General features: G+C 43.3%; 1 protein-coding gene across 2 annotated transcripts in view; it reads right to left on the bottom strand.

The window, feature by feature from the left end:
- The window catches only part of tnc (tenectin), a 132,270-nt gene extending 112,469 nt beyond the window's left edge, over positions 1–19,801 (bottom strand). For both annotated transcript variants that reach the window (XM_083125594.1, XM_083125595.1), the window contains exon 1: positions 19,707–19,801. The gene's annotated coding sequence lies outside the window, so the exon portion shown is untranslated. The remainder of the gene's footprint in view (positions 1–19,706) is intronic.
- Between the last annotated feature and the right edge of the window lie 1,039 nt (positions 19,802–20,840).

The following is a 20,840-nucleotide window of genomic DNA, read 5'->3' as shown; positions in this document are numbered from 1 at the left end:
CGTTTGCAACGCTGCCTGAGGGTCATAAATAATAAAAAAAAATTAACTGCTATTTCTGTTATTATTTACGACTAAACGATTCAGAAACGGGCCCGTGTGCTTTATATATATTCTTTTCGGAACTTGTATAAGTTTCTCATGCACAGTGCACACATAATGTGGTCGGCTTGCGTCAGAGGTTGCGAAAGTCGTGTGGAAAAGCTAAAAAGCTGTTTCCGCGGAGAGCGGAGCTGTGAGCATTTGAATTCTAGCATCGCAGGTCGTAAAGCCAAAACTCTTTTCGAATGGCTGGCAACTACAGTAGATGCTGCGATAACCGGAGATCTATCTCTCTCGCTCTTCAATGGGAAGACTATTTTTGTCGTTCCCTGCTCGTTGGAAAGGAAAAGTGTCCCCTCTCTTTCTTGGAAGATGTAAGCATGAACCGAGACCATCGCTTGACTAGTCTCGTCTCGTTAAACTCAGAATGTAGTTTTGTAAAATTCTGTTTTAAATAAAATCGCTTTAATATGGGGCTCATTTTATGCATACGAAAAGGAGTGGCTCTCAAAATTAGATTTAAATAATCACACACACACACACACACACACACACACACACACTATATATATATATATATATATATATATATATATATTACATATGTGTGTGTGGATGGGACTTAGTCATACTGTAAGACCACTCAGATATATAAGGGCCTCCCTGATGACAGTGGTAATGTCCTCGCCTTGTAATCAAGTGTTCTTCGGTACCGTGCAGAGGCACATAGTGGTTCGGATCCCACTTTTAACTGTAGCTCCAGTCCCGATTAGCCTATCTGTGCATTAAAACCCGTGGCTCGACAGCCCTCCCACAATCCTACCTAGAGGTGTGGAGATCTTTAACCAGTAATGGGGTGACGTGAGGTCAGCACGTCGAAACCTCAGCAGTTGTTGGAGAGTTCCGAGACCGGGTTACGGTACTCACTCGTAGCTCCCCAATTTCCTCACGATGGTTGGTTGCCACCGGTCCTATGCACAGGCCGAGAACCCAGAGACGACTGAACGCAGGCGGACTCGAACCCATGCCGTCCCGCAGTCTGAGACCAAAGCACAGCGCCTTAGACCGCGCGGCCACGGGGGAGCACTATCTGTGCATTAAGTGGACTTAAAAGGAAGTCATATACATACGTGTGTGTATACACACACACACAAACACACACATACACACACACACATATATATAGGGTGTTTTTTTTAGAGTGATAGAACTTTGAATTGAAATAAAACACATAAAAAAATAAGTTTGAAGCCAATTGTGTTTTCATTTGAAAGATAACTTTCTGACATTTACTTTTTGAAAATAATTTCCGGCATATGTCCACCACGACTAGCTGTGATTAACCGGATTCGATCAGTCCAATTTTGAACCACTTTTTCAAGTAATTGGGGACAAACGTCGTTTATAACACGAGTTAAGTTGGCTTCCAAAGCGTCAATTGTTGCTGGTTTATCAGCATAAACCGGAGACTTTAGATATCCCAAAGAAAATAATCCAGTGGCGTTAGGTCCCATGATCTTGTGAGGCCAATTCACTGACAGCACCGATATTTCCGAAGTGCTCTATACGTTTGGCGAACAGAACATTGATTTTGTAAATATAATTCCACAATTTGTAAACGTTTTTGCGGCGTCAGTCTTTCCATGATCATTTGCCAATGCTCACTGATATGAAATGACAAAACAACATGTCATCAAAACAAAACAAATTACAGCTATCCCTATCGAAAGTTCCATCACTCTTAAAAAAAACACCCGTTACATACATAAATTATTATATGGATATTTATGATGTTATTAAATATCAGTCAATTAATTACTAAATATTTTTAAAAAACATTATTATTAAATACACATAAAGTAAATAAGAAGTTACTTTTAGTAACGCTACTTTTAGTAGCAAATGAATTTCTTTACTAAATGTCAATAAATTACGAAATAGTTTTATTATGTACAAGCTTTTGTTTAGTTTTTGTATTAATACAAAACTATTATAATTTATAATTATGTTTGACTTGCAATCTTCTTTTATTGCACGCATTTTGTTATTGGTGTAGACAGAGTAATAGTCTCTTGAAAAAGAGAGAAAGAATTCCAAACTCACTATTTTGCGTGTTTTCGATATTATCCTTAATAAAATACGTAAGAAGTAAATACTAATTGCTTATAGTTTCTTGTTACAAGAAAAACTCTCCTCTCCCGGGAAATTTTTGAGGTCAAGATTGTTGGTGGAAGAAATCCCCCCTGTCTCCCCCCCACCAGGATTTCGCACCCTGTTAATACATACATACATATTTCCTTATATAATAGAAGCAATTCGCTCGTACACCGTGGGGGGTTCATATTTGAAACACTAGGATCAGTGGGTTGAGACCACTTCATTTACCTTGATTCAACATACTAGAGAATGTTGACGTATTATATACACGTCATAAAACTGCATAGGCCGATTGGCGTTATATATCAGAACTACTGCTACCGAAGGTGTGTATAAATTGTGTATAAATGTGTGTGTATTTATTTATTTGTGGGAGTGGTGTGTGTTCGCGCGTACAATGTTTGCATTCTTTGGAGCATTTTACAATGAACCATCGCTCCAAAAGATTTTCCCTTTCTTGAGTTATGGCTATGCGGGACTCATTCTTTTAGAACCTATTTCCTTTTTCCTCATCTGGTTCTGACAGAAGAAAGAGTGAGATTTTCACTGCAGCAAGTCCAGTGTCACGTTCCTCTGTTAGTGACCGGAGAAAGAATTTCAAAATCGCCTCTCGATGGACGTGCACGCTCGACTTCCTCTTTTTTCTACGTTTGGTCTCTTCTTTTCAGTTGACGATGTTTGATTTCGTTTTGCCCACGTGTCCCAAGGTGGTTTGTTCCAGTTGAGAGCAAAGGAAATCGAGAAGATGTGTTAACTAACTAACTCTCTAGCCTTCTTAAACCCGAAGGTTAATGGCTGCAGCAACACAGGCCTTCCATCTGACCCTATCCTGAGCAAGATCTATATATGTTAGCTAAAGAAAATAGAAGACAGCTTGAGGCGTTCGGGAACTCAATATGATTTTGTTTTAAAATTCAAGGTCGAAAGACTTTGATGTCGAGGACAAGTTTCCCCGAACGAAATGATGAGAATCAGGAGTTTGTCAAGAATTTTCCGTCTGTGGGATTGTAAGTTCTCCCTTAGAGAGGTGTAAGGGTAAATTTAGAGCCAAAATGACCAAGAATTGGACCTTTGTGATGTTGAGGAAGTTTAGGCGTGTCTTGATAAATAACCGATGAGGATTCATACATGTGAAATCAATGCCTGTGTTTATATATCGTATCATTCTCTCAGATCGTTACGATATACAGACTAAGTAAGGTCGTAGCCTTGTAATTAAACGGTTCCGGGTTCGATTTCCCGTGGAGGCACATGGTGGTTCTGATTCCACTTTAAACTGTAGGTTCAGTCCCAATAAACCATTTAGTGCATAAAGTAGATTTAAAAACAAATTCAACAAAATAACAGATTAAGCACAAGCTCCGGTCATCGCTGTATGAAATAAATAGACTAAATACAATGACAAAGATTATTATTCGGCCCATACGTTTTTATGGTGTTGTTATTGCATGTTAAGAGACTGCCAACCTCTGTGGTGGAGTGGTTAGCATAGCACAGCGCGCTACGACGCCAGGTGTCCCGAGTTCGAATCCCGTTCTGGGAATGGGCGTTCTTTCTTTATCAATATCGTTATATCATTACTCATCCTCATCTTTGCGTTAGCAGAAAATCTAATCAAAATGAAACAATTCAATCAAGAATGTTAACAGACTTGTTTGCATCCATCTTGGAAAGATGTACTGCTGGTTTCAGCAAGATAGGGCACCTGCTCATTATCTCAGTGAGATGTTCACCATGGGTGTGATGTCTTGGCGACTGAGCTTTGTGCACACTGTGAATGTAAACAAACAAACACACGCGCTCAAAGTTTTGCAAAGTTTATTTTCAGTTCCCTCTGCTCAGATAGGCTAATTGGGACCGTGTCATCCTTATACAGTCATGGACACTTCTGGGTTGTAACGATTCCATGGAAAGTTAATGGGATTATTGGAATCCAGAAGTGTCCGTGACTGTACAATGTGCCACCACCGAGATAGAAATCTGCACCACTCTTTGTCTTTTCTTCCTCATCAATTTACAGGAAATTTTCATCGTCGTGGTTAACGTTGAGGGATCAACGTAAAATATCCAAATGCAAGTCACTGGGTTTGCCACACTACAAGCTGGAAAGGGATTCGGAACCAGCCACAATGGACAATGTTCCAGCATTGTTGGGCTTCATTCAAAGAAATTGCCGACAAGAATGGCAGGCTTGACCCAATGGCCACCCAGCATCGAACTCGACCATCTGCGGCTGCCCTCCGAGGGGTCACGGGACAGAGCGGCCGAACGTGAGGGTGAATTGTCCAACAATGATCGGGCCTCAAGATCGATCGCTCACGAGAACAATGGACCTGGGTCGTGCCGACTGTCACCTCCTATGTCTTTCCCTGGCGATGGGCAATTTACTTGCCTCGGAGGGAATTGCGTCACCGCGTTCTGGATCCAGGCTCGGATATCTCGCCGCAAGGTCACTGGTGGTCAGCAGCATCATGCATCGTTGTCCCCCTGGAAGTCCTTCCACGTGACCTTTCACCTCGAGGCTTCCTCTGGCTGCAAGAACATTGCCGAGAACCAAGAGATTTCTTGCAAAGTCTCTGCTTAGCCAGTTTCGTCGTTGTGATGCATCTAGCATGTCAAGAGTTGATTGAGAAATGGCGGTCTAAGGATCCCGGGTACGAATCCCGCATCTGCATAACAATAACAATACCAAACTGCCTATCTCGGTGGCGTTAGCACAGCGCGCTACGATGCCAGTGGTTCCAGGTTCGAATCCGTGCCTGGGCATGGGCGTTCTTTGTGAGTGTCCCTTCATCAGCGTCATCAGATCATCACTCATCCTCATCTTCGCGATTTGCAATAAGTGCCATAAAATCGACACTAAATAACCACAATCTTTCAAATCAAATAACAAACCAATTAATTCAAGAGTATCTGAACTTTTCTTCAAAGAAAAAAAAGCACTCTGTCTGTGTGTGTGTATATAATATATATATATATATATATATATATATATATATATATATATATATGTGTGTGTGTGTGTGTCTATATATATTTATTTATATATATATATATATATATATATATATATATATATTTATATATATATATATATATATATATATATATGTATGTATGTATGTATATAACACAAGGTTTTTGTGAATTAACGGACAGATTGTTGCAATTTAACAGTGGAATAATGAAAACTTTACGGCACCGTCTAACAGTAGCCATAGACAATGTTCGTAAAAGAATTTTGAAAAGTAAATGCTATAGATCAACCACAAGGAAAAAAACCTTGGACGAAAAGTCCCCGCGCAGCTTTCCCTTCTTCCGTTCAGGTCGGGCCATAAGGAAGCATGGTCAACTCTCCCCCTCCCCTCCTCGCGGGAGTACGGTACACAGGAGTCGCGGGTCTGCGCAGGTTGTTTTACATGTGGTTCCACTATAATTGTCACTATAGCTCGCCACAGATTAGTAAAAGAAAAAAAAACATTTATTTTGCTTCGTTTTTGACGAAATCAGTACACGTACATGGCTTGCAGCAAACGGTTGAAGATGCTGAGGACCTCCATGAGATAAATCTGGTCTGTGGTCCTCAAAGCACGTGGCAGCAATTCTCGAAAGAAAGCGTTCGACATATTGAACGAGCGATGGTATATTGTTACATAAGAGCTGTTTTGCGGGCAGCACGTGCTCTCGACAAACAAACGAGAAACGAAAAATAGTTACAAGGCTGGCGCGAGTGTCGTACTCTGTAACAATTAGCGCACCGGAGTGTAGCTGGCTGAGGAAAGTGTACCGAAGCATCTCGGCCGTGAAGGTCGTTTGGTTGACACACACACGCATGATCAGTGGCGGAGATAATGCTTACCTTCATTGGGGGGAAAGTTGTAATTGTAACCGGGGATTAGATAAAACTGACAGCTGGTTACCCGGCGTTGCCCGGGTATTTATTTATCCCAATCTTGTATTAGACAGGAAAATAATGAATTCTAACTATAGTGTAAAATGTAACTAATTTTAAATGTGATCGTGAATGTCACCAATTAGCTTAGCGATTCCGAAAACTATGGATTCGACACTAATCTAGGTCATTTGTGGCATTTTATTTTTCACCCTCTCTCACCCCCCATGCAGATAGGTGATGAACTTGGAGTTGAACCGCATTGGGAGTGTCACGAAAACTATGGATTCCATTCGCAACACAGCCTGAATTTTAGACAACCCGAGAAACACTATCGTTGTGCGGGTTGCATAGAATCACGGATGTCTGTTTGTGCGGAATTTAATATCCGGTGGTTCTCGATTATTTATACATTTCACCCCTTCCCACCCCACCCCTATGGGTGCCAGGGATGTCTTACCTTCACAGTATTTCTTTCCAGATTGCAAGTGATACGTGTACCAAGTTTGGTTGAAATTGCTCCAGGCGTTCGAGAGTTATGCCGGAACAAACAAATATACACACCCACACACACACACATACATCCATTTATATATATATACGTATATAGATAGAAGATTACAATATACAGAAATGTCTATATATGTATGTGTGTGTGGCTGCAGGGCTACACACATTCACAATCTCCGATTGTTGTGCCCGACCCTGTGGCCGACTTGTTAGCACATCGCGCTGCGACGCCAAGGGTCCCGGGTTCGAATCCCGGTCGGGCTTGGTTGTTTGTGAATGTCCATTCATCAATTTCATCATTTCATCACTCATCCCCATCTTCGCAAATTAGCTAAGAGGCACAAAACGCGAAGTAAAATAAACTAAATCAATCAATCAATCAATCCGATCGTTGTGAAGATGATGTGATCAGCACCACGCTCCGGTCGCTTGCAGCAAGTTAACCATTTTAGTAGGGGCTGAGTGAACCCCAGAGGGGCTCTACGGGGGACATTGCTCCTACAGTGGAACTATGGACAAAAGAACCGACCCAGACTTGCGCTCCTCCTGTGCATCGTACTCCCGCGTGGAGGAGAGGGACAGAGCGGAGCATGCTTCCTTATGGCCCAAGTTGAACCCATGGAGGGGAAGGTGCGCGAAGAATTTTGGGCGAAGGTTCTTTTTCTTGCGGTTGCTCTAAAAAATGCCCATCTGAAATCACCCACCCCGAGAATCGAACCTGGGTGTCCAGCGTAGTAGTCGGACGTCATACCGACTTTTTTTTAAAAAAAAGGGAAAACCCCCTAAATAGTATTTCCCTTGTCAGGAAGACATCATCTTATCATCTTGTCATATCAATTTGACTTTTCGAACCCGGGAACCCCTGGCGTCGTAGCCTTGTGTGCTGACTATAGAACCACGGGGTTAAACTACTGGACCATATTCGTTCTCTCTCTCTGTCTATGTGTATGTATTTGGATTGGATTGATTTGGTGTTTTAAGTCCACTTTATGCACAGTAAGGCTAATTGGGACTGGACCTACAGTTTAAAGTGGGATCCGAACCACTATGTGCCTCCACCAGGTATCGAACCCGGGACCCCTTGATTACAAGGCGACGACGCTACCACTGCGCCATCATGTGTATGTAGGTATACATACATACACACATGTATTAGACCCATAATTACACTCATTACTAATAAATAGTACAGTGGTATTAAAATTGGTATTAAAGCGACACACACACAGTGATTGGTCACAGAAGGTCCACACCACGTGTTCCATTGAAGTTAAAAATTGACAAAAATATGTTGTGTACCTCTTGTTAACACCAGTGTTATTTTTGAATGTGGAGAAAGGAATCCGTTAAACTGCTAATTTCCTTACTCGTTACTAGTAAGAGTAACTTAACTACAGTTAATCATTGCAAACAGTAACTAGTTACAGCTGTCGTTACTCAAAAAAGGTAACGACGTTACATGCATTAGTGTCCAACTTAAATTGTACCCCTCCATATCCCAGAATTACTACTCTTGGTTAGGAAAACCAGCAAAACCAGTACAGTACAGTACCGAGCTGCATTGAACATTTATCGGCCGAGTACTGACTTGTTCGGAAAGTTGGAACTTGTAGCGTAAATGGTATTCTCCAATAGTCCTTTGTCAATGTCCACAAGAGACCTCAGGCGTCGCTTGATCTTGGACATAACATGATTGTTGCAGATACGAGGTCAAGAGTTCTTGCATTCCTTCTTCTCCCCTAACTGCACTCCCTTAGCTGTCCTCGTGCCAGTCCCTTGCACATTCTGCATTCCGACTCATCCATTCCCTCCTCTTCATCTCGTCCATTGATACCAATGTTGTCATCTCGTCTTTCAGGACCTTTTGTTGTCCCGTTGTCGGCCACGGCATGTGCCTCGAGCGGGGAACCATTTATAAGCAACAATACGCACGCTCGCAAATGTGGCTTGAAATTCCGTTAGTTGTTCTTTTTGTTGTCATCACACACACACACATTCTCACTGTCCTTTCGGCCACTGAACCAGAGTTGCCAACCTTTCAAGAAGTGACCTTCCCGATGGCGTGGTGACAACGTCGTCGCCTTGTAAACAAGGGGTTCCCGGTTTGATACCCGGTGGAGGCACATGGTTTGTTCGTATCTCTTTTTAAATGGTAGATTCGGTATCGATTAGCCTATCTATGCGTAAAAGTGGAAATCCGTAGGAATATATTTGGAACTTAAAAAGGTGAGTGGAAAAGAATGTACTGAACAGCACAGTTTGTAATTCATGTCTTAACGTGACCTTATATAATGAGTAATAATGGAATGGTGTTCAATTTTCAACACCTAAAGATATCAAACTAATAAAAGTTTTTATTTTCATTATCATTACTCAGATAACACTTTACCAGTTACCCCATATAAATATTCGAACGAAGGACATTGTATCGTCCATAACAGTATTATGTGTTTAATTTGGCGTTAAAGTTAGGCTCATATCTTAGAAACTTTCAAAATACTTATTAAAATATGTTATTTTTCGTTTCGAAACTGTAATTATATATTACATAGATATAATGAGTGCTCGAAGTAAAAATTCCTAGCTGGGGGATGCTTGAACACACGTTTAGGTTGGGCGGAATCAACATGGAGACAACGCAGTGGGTGGGTAATGCCTATGTAAATTATAGATGGGGGAAGCTTTATGAAAATGTTCTTAACTGGGGGAATAGCATCCCCCGCGTCTCCCCATTTCGAGCGAATTCATTTCAACATATTGTTTATAGAATTAATGCACAATGTTTGCTACGGTAATAGGAGGGTTAGGAAACATATTGGTATGAGCTGTAGGTACCCTAAGACGAAGATGGCTAGAATCAATTTAGGAACCTGAAGACAATTAGTAAAGGTCGAGGTTGGATTGGTTTTGGCCCAGAAGCCAAAACTGTCGCTCTTCATCCTCTAGGCAGGGCATCCCCGATGGCGCAGTGGTAGCGTCATCACCTTGTAATCGAGTGGTCCCGGGCTCGATACCCAGTGGAGGCACATAGTGGTCCGGATCCCACTTTAAACTGTAGGTCCGGATCCCACTTTCAACTGTAGGTCCAGTCCCGATTAGCCTTACTGAGCATAAAGTTGACTTAAACACCAACTCAATCAATCTTCCTCTAGGTTAATCACGACAATGTGATTAGATTGTATACTTGCACATGAAAGAATAAATACACTAGACTTAGTACTATTGTAGTAGGGTTGGCATCACTGCTCCGAACTCTGGTCCAGGAACAGCTTTGCCTCTGAGCCCTGACCTAGTACAACGGAAGATTTACAGTCCAGGGCGGTGTCCTCAGATCTCTTCCCTTCCTTTTCCCGAGCCCGAACCCTGTTCTTTTATACCCGGTGGACTGGAAAGTGGAAAGGGAGGGGGAGACGTGTGCGTATGTGCGTGCGAGAGGGAGATTGTTGTGATGGACGTTGCCGCAGCCAGGGATGAGCGAAAGGAGTTTCCATCGTCACTTTTTCCGTCTTCACAGGAACTGATCCACATCCACCGCTTTTTTTCTTTCGCTTCTCTTTCATCCGTGCTTCCTGCCGAAATCCTCCTGTCGCGACCGCCCACGAACCTTTTCCTCGCGGACCGGATCGCCCACGTGAATCACATATGCATTCTTAAACGGTGCCTATTGTTACGCTGACCTTCCGTACTGTCGGCATTGCCTTTTTTTATCTGCTAATCTGCCACTTAAGCTTCCCTCTCGCGGCACTGGCCACCAATGCGTTACTATCCATATGTAAGGAACTGTTACAGCTAGAAACTACAGTGGCTCCGCAATTTCCGATGCAGGACCTCCGTTTTGGCTTTATCAGCGCCCGGCTCTGCCACCTCGATGGTCGAAGACGCTGTACGTACTAAATTTCTCTCTAGCGAAGGCTTGAATATTACTTCTGTACCTTCATAAATTTAATCTGATTATTGTTCATCCTCATTCTCGTGATTAGCAGAAAGTAGTAGAAAGCGACGCTAAATAAGATATACAAGAGCAAAATACAGCAGGCACATAGTACCGTCAGTCATTTGCATCCCCGTGCAATATGTCCGTATTATAAATCTCGGATCGCTACTGTGTAGCTGAATGGTTAGCGTTCTTGCTTTTCTTGCGAGGGGTATTAGGTTCGAACTTCGGTTACCGCCTCGCACTAAGCTGTTTTGAAACCACTACCCAGAGCTGAAACATGGAGTCCTGAACCTTGGTTGTAGCCATCGACTTTCGCAGGATTTTGTTCCAAGGATTGGCAAATAAGGTCTTTTTTTTTTTTTTTGCATGGTTGCCATCTTAAAAACATAATTAACATACATTTCTGCGACTGAAATGTTATTATATATGTGAAATATTTAATTGTAGCTTGACATTCATTTACCAGGAGGGCGTAGCCCCCTGTCCCCCTTTCTGGGTGGTGTTCATGGCTGTAGCCCTACCCCAACTGAGAGATGGAAATAACCCATGAACTGAAGCTAGGTTGCCACACTGCTCAGAAGGATTGGGGAGGGAGATGGAGTATGCGAAAAGAAAATTATCCCCTACACCCCCCTACAAATACAATTCTGTGAATGGTAAACCTAGTTATGAGAGCATTCGTCTTGACCGACCGAGAAAATCTAAAGAGAAAGAACCTTGATAAGGATACACTCTGAAAACGGATACGATAGTCATTGATTGAGTTGGTGTTTTAAGTCCACTTTATGGACAGTAAGGCTAATCGGGACTGGTCTTACAGTTTCAAGGACCTCCCGATGGCGTAGTGGTAACGTCGTCGCCTCGTAATCAAGGGATCCGAGTTCGATACCCGGTGGAGGCACAAGTGGTTCAGATTCCACTTTTAAAAAAAACTGTAGATGCAGTCCCGATTAGCCTTCCTGTGCATAAAGATGACTTGAATTCAAAACTCAAACTCAAACCTTCAGTTTAAAGTGAGATCCGAACCACTATGTGCCTCCACTCGAACCAGGATCCCTTGATTACAAGGCAACGACGCTACCACTACACCATCTGAAATAGACTTTCTAGATTAGTAATCACACAAAACCTTGTAGGTAGTATCGGGCAAGAAGGTAGCATAGAATTCAAAATCTTGCTGAGCAAAAGGAACAGTTTGCTCAGTGAGCAGCCGAGAACCGATCACTGATCAGGTTGTAGCCACTGCGACCTTCCTTGCCTTGGAGACCCGACCACAGATGGCCGTTTCAAGAGGCCAAGTGGCTTGCAAATCGAATTCCTTGTCCGCGTCCTGCTCACCGGAGGAGCGCTAATCGGCGTGCATCCGCCGGGCGGATTGACCGTTGGGGCCTGAAGGACGTTACGACTCTCGCCCACGTCGCGGCGCCGGATGATGGACGGCCAGGGGTCGCTGAAGGAAATAGACAATGACCCCAGGACACCACTCGACATTATTGCGTTTTAGGCTGCTTTCTTTATTTACTAAGGATTCGTCAGCCCTAAGGCTATTTGCACCTATCAGTCATACGGAGGCATGTCTCGCGAAGACATAAGACTCCTTATCAGGACTAAAAAACAATGTATGAGGACTTAGAAGCCTGTAGTTCGCCTATTTTCCGAGGTTTGAGAACACTTGGCGCTACTATAGCAGAGAAACTAGACTCTGACATCTGAACCCAGAAGCAGTGTAAATATTATAGATTTTGGTTTGTGTTGTATGTCCTGTCCTTGTAGCTATGTATGTGATTGTTCCTTAAATCATTCATCCTTATCGTCGCGATTAACCTAAACGACAGAAAATCAATCAATTAACGGAATGCCTCTCTAATCATTCCGTTCATTCTAATCATTAATACTTGTGACGATTGTGTCTGGAATGTTCAAGGCCATTGTTACTGACCTGCCTGTGTCCTTATTGCTGTTACAAATAGCTTAAATGCTGAGATGCCATTAATTTCTTGTTCAACCAAACGTTTTGTCCAGATAGGCGAGTTGGGACTGGACTGAAATGTGTCGAACACATAACCCCTTGATTACCAAAACTACCATCATACCGGAGACGCACCTAAGAGTAGCCTAGTAACGAATCAGAATAAAGGGAAGAGCGTGGAGACAGAGAAGGAGATGGGAATATTTTATGGGGAGAGCAGTCACACATCACCGTAAGGCCATAACGCGTTCTCTCCATCTTGGACATTCAGGATGCAATCCCCAATATAGGATTTACCCACGAATATAGCTTCCAGATATATTCCTCACTTTTGAATACATCATCGTGACTCAACTGACCTTCTGCTTCCTTTCGCACGTTCGCGGCGGTTGTGATTTTTTCTCCCCCAAAATTACCGCCCGGAATCTCATTAATACAAGAAAAGTGACCTATTGTACTGCGGAAGACGTAATCAGGCGTATGAGAGGGGGCAAGGCCGTTGCTGGCAGCCCGCCCGTAAAGGTCACGGCTCATAATGCGGGTCACCCCTCCGGCGCGGAAATCAGGATTGAGCCTTTCCTACAGTTTTCCTATGGTCAATGCAAACTTTATCAAGTATTGTTTGAATGTCGAACGATTTTTGTGAGGCAAACCGATCTCGATGTATTGGATCTCGAAACAATATTTTACAACATGAAGAAAAACTCATAGAAAAACTTAAAACACAGGTTCCTTCATACCAAACGGTACATACAACCTTTTTATAAATATCAAATAAGTCACCCGATGAAGCAAATTTGATTTGGTTCTCGTCAATGCCAAATATGGACCTTCTTCAATTGAAAGAGCTGTTCGCATCGAAGACAAGGACTGTAAGTTATCGACCCACGATCTTCCTATCGAAAGTTCGAAGTTCGAATCCCGGCCTGGTAATGAGCGAGTGTCTGTTAATGGATTACGTCTATTCGTCATTCACATACGACTTAGCTATATATTAGCCAGAAGTCGCAGTCGGGACTGGACCTACAGTTTAAAGTGCGATCCGGACCAGTATGTGCTTCCACCCGCGACCCCTTCATTATAAGGTGAGTGAAGTGACGGAAAATTAGAGAACTATAGCCTGGTCTACATTCACTGATATGTAGTGTTGCTAGAACGGTTTCGTTATACCTATTACACCCGTGTGTTTAGATCAAGGTAAATTAGATTTTCCCTTGCATTTTGGAAAGCGGACATTACTCCAAGTTGCATTACCAAGAGTATATTTACTCACTCTACACATTTCCCCCTGAGTTTATATGAATCCAAATATGACGTGATTTTTACATTCACTATATTAGGGCATCTGACTACCATGCGAGAGACCCGGGTTCGATCCCCGGCAGGGGAGAACCACGATTTTTTCCACCTATTCAAGCGGCTCCGGCACCCATCCAGCGTCGTATAAAGTGGGTACCTGGAGGAAACTCTGGGAGGTGAAGGCCTCCAGAGGCGTGGTGCTGATCATATCACCCCCACCTTCGGCCGTGATCAAGAAAGTGTGGGGCCCTAAGTCTACACCCTCTATACGCTTTCATGGTGTGGTGCAACCTGTTGAAAAAATGACCAGAAATAGGCTGCATTCATGCTTCAATGGCCTACCAGTTGTAGATTTCAATACCGAATCGAGCATTACTGCATAGGTACATCCTTGAGATTTCCATTCTCCATTGAGTAAGTTTATCAATTTGACCCCAAATCTTTGTGAATATTGACGATTGTTTCAGAAGAGCATTCAGCAACGCAGCAAATTAACGCGAGATGAAAACAAACGACTGTCAAGGGTGAGTTGTGAAAGACAACACTTGTAATCTCGAAGCCTCCCCCACCCTTCGGCAATGAACACGCCCACCCGAGCACATCAACCCTGCCGAAGACAGAAGCAATTGGCCAATTTGGAATAACATCCAAGCGGAGTTGATAACAATAATTATTGTCCTTTCTGTGTCCTAATAACAAGGCTGAGCCATTTCCCTCTCAGTCGGCCACGCAATGCTTCGCTGGAGACATTGGATGCCGGTTTGTTTGCTTGCCGAGAACTGGCAATGTCCCGTCTGGTTTTCTGTAACCTCTTCGTCTCAGTTCCAAGGCAATGTTAAACGCTGAGCAAACACTTGCTTAGAAGAGGGTCTTCGGCCAGACAATGACGAACGTTCTTGGATTAGGGGGTGGAATAGTGTTCGCTGGTGCTCAAGGAATTATAAGCTTTTAGAATTGCAGATACACTCTTTCACATAGGGTCTCCCGATGGCGCAGTGGTACCGTCGTCGCCTTGTAATCCAGGGGTCCCGGGTTCGATATTCGGTGGAGGCACGTAGTGGTTCAGATCCCACTTTAAACTGTAGATCCAGTCCCGATTCGCCTTACTGTGCTTAAAGTGGACTTAAAACACCAACTCAAACAACCAACACTCTTTCACATGTCATAGACGAAGGACAACAACGTTGGTACTTGTCTATTCCTTAGTCTGCGTCGCTTCTCTGTCACTTTTGGTTAATAAGGATGAATGATGAAACTGATGAAGCGACACCCATAAAAGAACATTCGTCTCCAGACCGGGACTTGAACCTGAAACCTTCGGTGGAGAGTCCTTTGCTCACTTAATCAGAGGTACGTTAATCGGTACTAAATCTGGGGTTAAGATGGGCCGACCTCCGTTGCAGAATGGTAAACACAGCGCGATACTACGCTGGAGGTCCCGGTTCGAATCCCGACCTGGGCATGGACATTCTTTGTGAGCGTTCATAGATTTCACAATATCATCACTCATCCTCATCTTCTCAATTAGTCAATAGTGGCAGAAAAGCGAAGTGAAATAAACCAAATCAATAAACCATTGATTACAAAGCAACAACTATAAGCAGTGCATTATCAATGAGACCAAGAATCGCAAGGTAAAGGAAGATAACGATGTCGAACCTACGGCCACCTTTGTCCGTCCATTGCACCGACTTCAGTGGCAGAGTGGTTAACACAGCGCGCAACCACGGCAGTTGGGCCGGGCTCGAATCCTAGCCTCGGTATGGGTGTTCATTACGAGTGCCCCTTCATCAATTTCGCGATTGGCCAAAAGTGGAAGAAAAGCGAAGTAAAATAAACCAAATCCATCAATTAGTTCTGGCCGTACGGACACCTTTTCTCATAAAATCAAATGAGTGTTTGTTTTAATGGAAGAAATATTTATCAATATGTACAAACTATATTGTTTATTAGGTTTAATTATTAACTTGCTTCAGCAGCTCGGCTTATGAATACTATGTATGCATATCGTCCACTTGTAGCGAAAAGTTTATGGGGCAACAACGAAGTTCTTCCAAGTAATGAAGGTTGTGCCTTTGCCATAACGCTCACGTATTCGATAGGCTGGTGCTTGGAGACGTGCCGAAACGTGAGGGAAGGACCGTAACCTCTTTATTTTTTTTCTTTTAACTTGGCAGACCTCCCTCCAACTGGACGGAATCGGACAGAGCAATGGAACAAGTTCCTAATCCCTTAGACAACTTATTTGTGGTTGTTGAACAAGTTCCATTAAGCTTATTGGCATGCAGCTGACGTTCCAACCAAGCGTTCGAATCGCTTCTCTCGTATATCTACTTGGCCTTACTTTGCACCGTGTTTTTGTACCCGGTGATCAACCGCTGCGAGGTATGAAGGTTGGAAGAATGAAGAAAGGCTGGAAGAATGAACGAAGAAGCAGGACTCAATCAGAATGATCAGAGTTTGAATCCAGCCTACGAGAGTTCTCTAAACCAGCTGACATAGGGACATCTCACCATATGATATCTGGCTTACATCTCAACAAAATTAAGGAATCAGAGAACGCAAGTGGACGTTACATTGATTGTAATTACACTAGTATCGCGTTGCCAGACGCGTGCCCAACGGGGGGTTGGTGGATGTCATAACCCCCACTTTGGCTCAGTATACTTTAAAAAAAAAGAACGTCAAAGGCAGAAAAGGATAGCAAAATAAAGACTGACTATTAAGAAAGTATACGTATAAATCCTTTCGAAAATCCTGGGCACGCCACTGCACGTTACTGAAATGTTATCAGTAACTGTTACTTATGCTACTTTTTAAAAGTAATGATCCTTACTTTACTCGTGTTGCCTTGTTAAATTAAGAACTGTACAATTTAATTAGCTGCATATAGCTAGTATAACAAAAATATGAATTTATTTCCTGTAAATGTGAATACCAGTTTAACTTTTCTCAGACGCCGCCCACCATCGTGACAGGCAATGAGTTGAACATACACGTGTGTGTGTGAGAGAGAGAGAGTTCGTTGTGATGTGTATCTGTAGTTCAGTTCAATATTCATATCTGTTCATATTGCACAATAAAGTAACGCGTTACTTTGAAAGTAATAATACCGATACTTTACTTTTTGGGGAGTGTATTGGTAACGATTAGAGTACTTTCTAAACAAAAGCAAGTAGTAATTGACTAAATTCTCTTTTATCGTTCTTTAACGGGAAATATAATGAAAACAACGAAGAATATGCGGAGATAGATGATTGTATGTAGTTAAGGCATATTCTACCCCGCTCCCCAAATGCTCTGGAATTAAATTTTCAATATTCAGGAATCTGTTTTTCTTTGCTTTGTATGTATATGAACTAATATTTTAAACTAAAATAGTTCAATAAGTTTATCGAAATGTTATTTGAATTCGTTAATGTTAGGCTTGCATGGGAACATTAACATTCTTACATAGACTTGACCCTAGGATCATGTTATTCGCTCCGGCAACAGGTTACTGGAATGAAAATTGCGACAAGCGTTTATTTTAGGCTTACTCGCAAATGGTCTAATCGGATCTAGACATCAATCTAAAGAGAAATAAGAATCACTGAAATTCGTCTCTATCAGGAATCGAAACCGGGACCTCTTGATTTCAAGGTGAATACGTTTATTACTACATGCATTCATACATGATTTGATTGATAAAATCGGTCCACAGATCGGATGATGGTGAACTGTTGATTGGAAAATGGTGGTATGCAGGACCATAAACTTCAAATTCAAATAATAGCCAATTATCAAAGTTCTGTTTGGTGTCATTACTATTGACTAGTCAGCGGTTAAATTGTAATGTGTGGAACGTAATTGGAGAGTATGTCGTCATTTACAAGATGTTCAACCCGATAAAAAAGCTGTGTAATCTTAATGAATGGCCTGCTTTATTGTTTTGCGGAAAGCTGATATCGAAAGCGTTGGACTAAGGTCTCCAAAGAGTAAGCGCCCCCCCCCCCCCGGCAGAGTGGTTAGCACATCACGCTACAATGCCAGTGGTCCCGGGTTCGAATCCTGGCCTGTGCATGGATGTTTGTGACTGTCCATTCATCAATTTCATCATATCATCACTCATCCCCATCTTCGCAAATTCGCCAAAAGTGGCACAAAAAGCAAAGTGAAATAAAGCAAATCAATCAATCCAAAAAGTCCAACGGTAGCTCGTAAGATAAATACGAGAAAGCGCTGGGAACGGGAAGTGGACATTTCCAATCGCAAAAGATCCAAAATAGACATCTCAAGAGCTGAGGACTGACCTCGTCTACTATTACCGTATGCGCTGCACATCAAAGTAAAAAAAGAAAAGAGCATCTAATGTATGCGAAACGCAAAAGACGGAACTGAACCCACGTCCTGCATTCGTTAGCTTTTGCTGGTCGACTTTTTAAAACGAATACACGAATATGCAATTTCCAATCCGTCCGTTTTCCCATCCAATTACCATTTTCAATCAGCGGGCAAGAAGAACTTGCTCGGATGCGACGAGACGAGAAAAAGTGTTTATGTGCGAGTCGAACCCGTTTAGCCTGAAAGCACCGTACAGCCTCGCTTTGCAGTCGGTGTCCTCCAAATTGGTCGCGAGAGCCTTTATTAGCATGGCAAGTGTGGCGTTTTGTCCGCTCTTTTCTTCGCAAAATGCCTCTTCAATTAGGCGTCATGTGCGATGATGCGTTGCGTGGCTGTCGGAAGCCGCCGATGGCTGTTATGGCAAGTTCCAAACGAAATCGAAACCTGAGAATCTTCGCTTGGCAGAGCACCGACTGCATTCCTTCCCCCCGAGAAAAAGCCCATGCAGGCTGCCACCGAAAGTGAATCTTGAACCCTTTCTCCTGTTCTTCCACGTTCCCCGTTCGGTCAACTTTACCGAAACGGCATCGGGATGTTATTTTCGATCAGATCACACTTTTGCTTGGACAAGAGTGTTTGAGGCCCTCCCCGGTAGCGTAGTGCAAACGTCGTGGGCTTGTAATCAAGTGGTCCCGGGTACGATACCTGGTGGAGGCACATAGTGGTTCGGATCCCACTTTAAATCCAGTCCCGATTCTCTTATCCGTGAGCAAAGTGGACTTACAACAAGAACTCAAATTCACAAAAGTGGTCGATTATATTTTGGGATTGGCTTTTGAGTCTTGCGGACCTGTGCCACCCATTTTGTCGTAGGTACCATGGATATCTCCGGTGGCCGAGAACCGCAATCTTAGCGTGGTGCCAAATTTTCGTCCCTTGCATCGTCTAAGAACAACTTATCCGTTGCACACCTGACATGCCGATGTACAAGCCGAGTGTCGAACTCGAAACCCACCAAGCACGTTTGCCACCCATCTTGGTGTGGGTTCTTGTACGACCACATCCCGAGGACCGCAATTTTAGCGTGGTGCCATTTTTTTGGTCCAAAAGCAATTCTCCATTTCAAACCTGACGCACAGAGTTGCGAACTCCGTCCCCTTTGGCAAAACCGACCACAACTGCGTCGTTCGGGCATCGAACTCCAAACTCTGCGAGGTACAGTCCACAACACAGAACGATCATGAACCCGATGGGAAAATCACTCAAAATCTCGAGAAAATCCGCAATGGGGCTGTGGAGTCGCGAGTTCGAATCCCGTCCAAGATGTCCAAATCTCACTCCAATCCTTTCACTATCACTATACGCGTCCAATTGTACCTCGAACCAAGCCTGATGAATCCTCACATAAAAAAAAATATTAGTATTATTATTGCAATCACTGATGCTCGGGTCCGAGATCCTTACGGTAGACAGTCCCTCGTTCGCACCACAAGTATCTTCACAGTAAGATCATAAAAACCGCTAAAACATAAAGCATGTATAATTTCTTGCGTTTCGTGGCGCAAATCCTTGGTACTTACCGTATGCTGTATCGGTTTTCGGGTATCCCGCTTCTGGTAAAGCTAGCACAGTCCTTTCCCGGCCAGCTGCACTGGGTATTATGCGTGTGTGGGTAACAACCGTATTTGTGCGAGGTGCCTTCGAAACGCGGACCTCAGCGGGGGCGAGCGATAACAGCAACCACGAACCAGAGTGAACTCATGCGAGGATGCGCGCCTCTACTTTAAATACTCGGGCGCAAGTTGGAGTATGGCCCTTCAGCGATATTCCCCCCGCCTCTGTTGTGATTGGGCTAGCGGCCTCGTGGCCTCCGCCCGTGAATATCTGCCGCCTCGGGGGAGAGAAGAAATCGGAAGGAATGCAGGCTGGGGACTCGAGCCCGAGTCGTACCGAAGCAAGCCGAAGTGCGGTAATTCTGGAAAAACATGACGTGTCTTTCCCCTCTCGCACTGAGGAACGTTACGGCGCTTCTCCATCCCTCCGGATCCGCGGTTCCCGAGGGATCCCTCCTCTAGCGCGTAAAAAATGCAATTTCGGGATTATAAACGCGGCAAATTCCCCCGAAATGATTCTTTGACTGCGGATACGACGAGGAGGGGGGCAAATTTGCAGTGATTTGGTACCAAATTGCAATTTCCTTTCGTTGTACGGGTTCAACTGTCAAAACGCAAGCACACACAAATATTCTGTTGTCCTAGGGCAGGGTTGGAAACTTCCCAGTAATTATCGTAACAAAAAGATGCTTTGTTTATAGACTTGGTTTTTTCCAGTTGACAGTTTGGTCGAAAGCGAATTAAAGTACAAGGAAATGTAGTACACGGGGGCCTGGGTTCGAGTCTCGATTAAGGCACCTGTGCTTTCCCTATCCATGATTTCATCATTATCGTTGATTTTCATTTAGAGAAGTCGACTGGCGAGACATAATAACCTATTCCTACTTGTCTCTATTTGATTATCTTATGCTACTTTTCCACCACCTAGGTTTATTTCGACGTTGCGGATACATGACGAACTAATGGATGAAGGGACAAGCACAGTTCTGTATCTAGGATTCGAACCTTGGGCCTCTGGCTTCGTTACGGTGACGAGTCTTCCACACAGGCCGACGTGTGATAACCAAAATAATATACAATAATATAAATAATCATAACTGT

This window comes from Lepisma saccharinum, chromosome 7 (genome assembly GCF_977018435.1).
Source record: "Lepisma saccharinum chromosome 7, izLepSacc3.1, whole genome shotgun sequence".
Lineage (NCBI taxonomy): Eukaryota > Metazoa > Arthropoda > Insecta > Zygentoma > Lepismatidae > Lepisma > Lepisma saccharinum.
The sequence above is the reverse complement of the archived record's forward strand: the minus strand, read 5'-3'. Positions and strand labels throughout refer to the sequence as shown.